This window comes from Apis mellifera, linkage group LG16 (assembly GCF_003254395.2).
Source record: "Apis mellifera strain DH4 linkage group LG16, Amel_HAv3.1, whole genome shotgun sequence".
Classification (NCBI taxonomy): Eukaryota; Metazoa; Arthropoda; class Insecta; order Hymenoptera; family Apidae; genus Apis; species Apis mellifera.
The window spans coordinates 2,023,857-2,030,409 of NC_037653.1; the positions used below are offsets into that span (position 1 = coordinate 2,023,857).

Below are 6,553 nucleotides of genomic sequence, written 5' to 3' on the forward strand. Positions count from 1 at the left end.
TATTTTATCGTGGATCTACGTACGACAAAATTCTGTGTAGCAGTAACAACCTTTATTTGAAAATATCTCGATAACCTATTATATTTATATAAAAAATACAAAAGTTTTATAATATATTTAAGAATCATAGAAATTTGCTGTTTCATCTTAATTTAAAATCGGTATTGCAGATATCGTTAATTTTTTCAAGAAAAAATTTTCTTATGTAATTTTTAGATCGATTTATTATTATAAAATTAATAAATCGTATTAAAAAAAAAAAAAAAAAAAAAAGAGAAGAAGAAATCGCTGTAAATACCTGTGTCGAATATCGATAATAAATTTATAATGAAAAACATGAGTCGTAAGTTTTTACGAATTATAAAATTAATTAAATTACTAAGATAAATTGTTTTTATAACGAGCAAAGAAAAATACGAAAGGCGCGAAAATTGAAAAATTTATTTCAATTAATAATTTTCTAAATATGAAATGTTGAAAATTGGCCAATCAATAATTTAACGATTCCAAATTTTTCACTGGCACTGTATCTAGGCCAATTACTTTACACGACACGATACATAATCGCAAAATGGAAATAAAGTTATCAAAAAAAATATACATTTATTTGCTTTTAATTCGCGTGAAAATATTTCAATTGAATTCTCTTCTCTCTCTCTTTTTCTTCTCCCTCTCCTCGTTTTCATTTAACATTCGAAACAAATATATTCCTGTGAAGACAAGCTAATTTCGATTTTAATTGGCAGTAAACTAAATGTTAAAACGTGCACGATGAAAAACAATAAACTTGACGATATATAATTGATTCTTAGATACGAATGATAATAGCCAATAACATATCGCGAGAAAAAGAATTTATTATTTAAAATTTATCACAAATTGAGACAAATTATTCTGATATCTGGCAATGGTTTAAATAAAAGAAACGTAATATCGAAGCTGATGGATTAGGTATTATTATTAACTATGTATTGTGTATTGCATTGAATTATTATACATTACAGTATATTGCTAAATTATATTAGACCATTTGCCAGAGGTTATTGACTTGTATTGGATATCTAGCTATTTTCATCTATGTGTATACAATATGTATATGTATAGATATACAATAATATATATAATATATATAATATATATAATTTGTGGTTAGCTCAGCGAATCAAGGGATCAATGGCTTCTAATTGGCTGTGAATTACGATCGCTATATTTAGAGAAATGGTTCTTTTAAAAATTCTGATTCATTGGCCCTTCAGATAAAATCTCAACTTTGAAGTGACGCGTAACGTTGCCTTCAACTCTTGGAATTGTTGAAATTTGAAAAAAAAAGAAATATTTATTTTAATTCTTATTTTATCTCGAAGAAAGAAAAAAATTTTTTACTTTGACTTTCTATTCGTGGTTATTAAAAAACTTGATAAGTTATTATTTAAAATTACATTTGTAAAAAATGATAAATTTTATTTTTCAAAAGAAAAAATATTGCTTTAATTGATATAATCGTTAGCAAGCTAAATTCAATAATTTTTGAAATTATCGAAGCTATTGATAAATTCTTAGAAGAAAATTCTTATTTTAATTGTTTTTAATTGTTAAATGCTTAACAATTTTTTGTTTATCAGTCACGTAAAATTATATCCTTTTGATAAACGTTGGAAAAAAATAATATCTTCAATTGTTAACAAACTTAATAATTCTATTTTTAATTACATTTATTCCAATTCATAAATAATTGGAAAAGAAAATTTTATTATTTTATCAATCACGCGTTTTCACATAAATTCAACGTCAGGAAAAATATTTTATTATCTAGATTAACAATTTTTATAATAACATTTATCGAACCTTATATAAGCTTCTATAAATCCTATATATCAGAAAAAAAGTTGTATTTTTCTTTAATTTACGCTGTATTTTTTACTATTCCCTTAAATTGTTTCAATTGCTTCATTAAAAATTAAATTATATTAAACAACGATTCATGTAACTTTACAAATTTTCATAAATTCCACAATATCATTTTAACTTCTAAACGTTTTCACAACTTGTAACAATCGAACGTATGACAAAGCAGTGCGTTTTTATCTCGTATCGCGTAAACCAGACTTTTGCAATCTTTGGAAATTGGATGACGACGTGAAAAACCTACTTTCATCGTTCCAATCGCGCGAAACGACTTCTCATGGTGGATAATTGCCACTGGTGAATCGGAGTTCTCTCTCGAGAACTCTTGTTTCTTAGTAATCGCATAGCATCTCTATCGAAGCCACGTGGAGTTGTACGATTGTACATTGACACGGCTCACTCAGTTTCGATTGAATTTAATTGGCCAGGTCGCACGTTCGTTACGTCTAGGCTAACAGACGATCGTCGAAACTGGTTCACAGAATGGCTTCGCACGCGATTTCTGTGTTATTCCGTATTTTTTGAAAATTTTCTTGAAATTTTGTTGAAATAGAATGTAAAAAAGGAATTTTCGACAATGAGAAATTAAAGGATTTAATCAGAAATATAGGTTAGGAAATATAATAGAGAGGTTAAAATGAAACGAAAATATGGAATAAAATTTTTTCGATAAGTCAAATTTTGGAAATTTTAAAAATAGTTATAATTCTTATTTGGATAAATTTTTTTTCATTCAAAAATTAGGTTTCCAGAAAATTGAATAAGAAAATTTTGTTCAATTACACGATTTCTGCATATATGTTTAATTATCTCTTTTTTTAAGCAAGGATATATAAAAATGTTTTTTATTTCACTTAAGATATAATTTGATTTTAATTTCCATAATTTTAGATAAATAGAACATAATAATGTGATAAAAAAAGATAGAACTGACATAAATTTCAATTATATACTTGATATACTTTTATCTTAATATAACTTTGATATACTTTTCCTTTATTTATTTATTAATAGAAGAGAATTTTTTTACAAGTAACCCATGTTCAAAAATTATAGAAGATATTCCTATACATCTTTATTTTATAATAAAATGTTTTTTAAACAGTCTTTAATATTTCCTTTTATTTCACCCAATATTTGTAATCATACAGTTTTCATGTAATAATAAATGGTGTATAAATATTTTTCACTATACATGCATTTTATTTAAAAAATTGGAAATCAAAGGATTAATTCATTAATTTGTTGGATTATTGAATCAACAAATATACAATAATATAATTTATGCAAATATATATATACAATTTGATTAAATAAATAATTTGCAAATAAGAGTTTCCGGACAATTTAAAATAGCCGAGACTGTCATCAGTATATGTCGCATCTCTCAAGGCACAAGAATTTAGACGAGTTAATATAAGTGTTCAGACGTGATTATATAATGACATGAGAGAACCCATAATGAAAGCAAATAGTAGGAATTTATATTGAATGCTCTCGATTTTATTAAAAAGATATTGTTGATAGGTCGACCACCGATCGTGGAACAATATTCTAATTGTAAGTGAGAACGGATCGAAGAACGATATAACTTATGACACTCGATACTCTTAATGAATCTATGTGTTACGAATATGATCTCGAAGATTTTCGAACGCCTCAACTTTAGATTGATTTCTTACGACTAATTTTTTTTCTTTATTTAAATTTTCATTAACACGTTAACAATATTAAATTATGTAAGCAGGAATATAAACGTAGCATGTCTGAAAAATTCAAATCCCTGAAGAGTGCACCAAGTTTTCTAACCTTACTTAAAGATTGAACAACCTAGAAATAAAAGAATTTAAAATATCTCAATATATCTTAAAGCACAAACAAAATTGTGAAATTGTTGAAACGTTAAATTTGACCAAGACAATTTTTTCTAAAAAAAAAAAACTATATAGAATTTCCTAACCTCCAACCAAATTAAAAATTAAAGAATCTAAGAAAATAGAATGTAAAATATCTTAATAGAAAAAATTATATATGAAACATTTTGATTAGAAAGATTTTTTTTTATATATCACGATTTTTTTAAAAGCATTTATCACTTACCATCGAAGAAGTAAACTAAGAATAAGAATTAAATTATTTTTATATCACTAATTACATTGGATTTCCCTATATTGATTTATGACCAAGATACAAGTGTTTACATCACTTTGATAAAAACTTTGTTTTCATTTATTGAAGAATGATCCGCAACGTGCGCTTACAGTGAACAATGATAGTGTATACTCGAGCGATTTGCCTCGTGATGTCATCGAATGACGAAGCGGATTCACCTCGAACTATGCGTTAGCTTATAGCACGGCTGCTTCGATCGTGCAGATTGCACGGTTTTGGCACGAATTCCAGACCCGAGTTGGCTGTCTCTCTAAATCTCTTGCTTGCCAGCGAAAAAATATAAATTGTCGGTTCATCGAAGGAAGAAAGGAAAGGAAAGGAAAGAAGCGAAAATTCAGAGGTAGAAATTGTAATCCCTTCGAGATAGTGATATGGAATTCGAGAAAATTAAATTAAGTCAGGACGTGCAAAAATTCGGTGTAACGAATGTTTCGAATCGTCGACGTTGGATCGAAGTTCTTAGCGTGCATGGAGAGAATTGTTTGTTGATTAAATTGTTATCTACCGTAGCATTGTGTAATATAGATTATGCTCGAGATAATATAAATAACGTTCTAATTCATTTGTAAGATGATTTAATAATCGCTTATATATATATAATAAAGTGAAGAATATATTTTGTCTGAATTTAAAATTGGGGACGAATATAGGTTATGATATTAGGTTATGATACAAATATATTTGACTCTCTTTTGATTATAATTTTTTTTTTTTTTTGTTAAATTAATGGAAGTTGTAGACTCAATTACAGTGACAAAACGTGATACAAAAGTTAACGTACAAAAATTGAGGCTTGTTCAAATTACGAGTAATTGAGGTTATAAGTAAAGAAGAAAAATGTGAGATAGAATTATCTTACTCTATTTTCGCTTCGCTTCATTGCGAATGAATTTCACTTATAATTTAATATAAAGATAAATTTCGATCAACATTTGTTTCTAGAATCAATTCTCTAAATATTATATCAATTCTCTAAATATATAATTTCAAAAATATATTAATATTCCACGTACAAGAAGATTCAAAAAGGAAAAATTTTGTGTCAAATCTGATGAATTTTGAAAATGTTTTTATTTAATTTAACTTATATTTTATATTTTCGATTAAAAATTGCGCATTAATTTTAAATTGTTTTATTTTATATTACATAAATGTTCGCGTATATACACGTAATTAGATTATTAGGAATTAGTGTTCAATTAATCAATGATTATTAAAATTTCATTCATGGAAACGAAGCTTCATCGTGTATTAATAGAGTGTACGAATATTTTTGCAATCTCTTCTCCGAATTAAGTAACACCATTTTGATTGTGTTTATCTAACCGGATGATGATACGTAAAGATTGTTGAATTGATAAATGAATGAAGCATAATTTGATTCTCGACAAAAAATTAATTTAGAAAAAGCGTATATTTAATCAAGATTTTTTTTATCTAGAATTTTTTTCTTTTTTTAATCTTTCAACACATATTGAAATATTTCAAGTGTTATGTTTAAATTTAAGTTTGTTCAAAAAGTTTTATTTTGTTTTTAGGAATCTAGAATCGGAACTTAATTTATTTATTTATTTCTTTGATTTTACACAAAGTATTTTTCAACAGATGTTAGATAGAAAAGATTTTAAGTAATAAAGGAATATACGACAAAATTTACAAGGTTATAATAAAATTCATATTCATGAACATATTCCAGCAACAATTAAAATCAATATGTAAATCGATCAATTTCAAGACTCAATTTGCATAAATAATTATTTTAAACAGATCTACTAATCTAATAAACAGATTTATCTAAATATATCCAATAAATAATAATAACCGATATTATTACTCGAATGACGCAATAGATGCTATAATTAATACATGATATAATTACATATTATACAATAATATACAAAATTATAATAATATAAAACAATAGGATTTATTAAAAATTCTCTTAGAAAAATGAATTTCAAATATTCAAATTAAAAAAGCATTTTTATATTCGATGATTTTAATTTACTTAAATTTAAATTTTATATATATATAAATATAAAACGATATATAAACAAATTATGTAACATAGCAAAATTAAAATAAACTTTTCTTACGAGAATGAATTAAGATAAAAAGTAATTAAGATAAAAAATATATTTTGTTCTCTTAACCCTGACTGTTACCACTCATTTGATTAAAATTAAATAAAGCGCAGGTTCGGGACGATATGTAATTTTTCATCGGTCAGAAGAGATCGAACGGTTCGTTTTTGGCATGAGTTTCGAAGCCAACAACAAGCGTTCCTCTAAATCTCCTCGACTCGACGCGGTCGAAATAAATAAAAAAAAAAAAAAAAAAAAAAAAAACCTCGGCAAAGAGTAAACAAAACTTTAATGGAAACGTAACGTATATATATATATGTATATATGCATTCCCGATCGATAGGAAGCCAATATGATTTCAATTTCAAAGGAAACGTAATTAACGAACGTAA

The 6,553-nt window shown here is 25.7% G+C and overlaps 1 long non-coding RNA gene across 1 annotated transcript; it reads right to left on the reverse strand.

Annotated features, from left to right (window-relative positions):
- Window positions 1–3,173: 3,173 nt before the first annotated feature.
- Window positions 3,174–5,030, reverse strand: LOC107965675. The gene is made up of 2 exons (XR_001705901.2): window positions 4,006–5,030; window positions 3,174–3,735 (listed from the first exon to the last, which is right to left on the reverse strand). It is a non-coding gene; the product is annotated as an uncharacterized LOC107965675 (long non-coding RNA).
- Between the last annotated feature and the right edge of the window lie 1,523 nt (window positions 5,031–6,553).